This window comes from Penaeus monodon, chromosome 21 (genome assembly GCF_015228065.2).
Source record: "Penaeus monodon isolate SGIC_2016 chromosome 21, NSTDA_Pmon_1, whole genome shotgun sequence".
Taxonomy (NCBI): Eukaryota; Metazoa; Arthropoda; class Malacostraca; order Decapoda; family Penaeidae; genus Penaeus; species Penaeus monodon.
In genome coordinates, this window is record NC_051406.1 from 11,799,268 (window position 1) to 11,799,490 (window position 223).

Genomic DNA, 223 nt, shown 5'->3' on the forward strand with positions numbered 1-223 from the left:
CTTTCATAACCTCCTCCACAGTCAATAGTAACAACACGAGTAAGAACAGAGAGAGAAGTGACCGTCCCCTCCTCCCTCCTCCCCCCCCCCAAAAAAAAAGTGAATTAACGTAAAAAATGATTTACTTAATGGAAAATGTTCTTATGGCTAACCACTGTTGTACAACCTTTTTACATCTCATATGTTTCATAAGGCTGAGAGGCGGTCATCTGAATGATCTCTT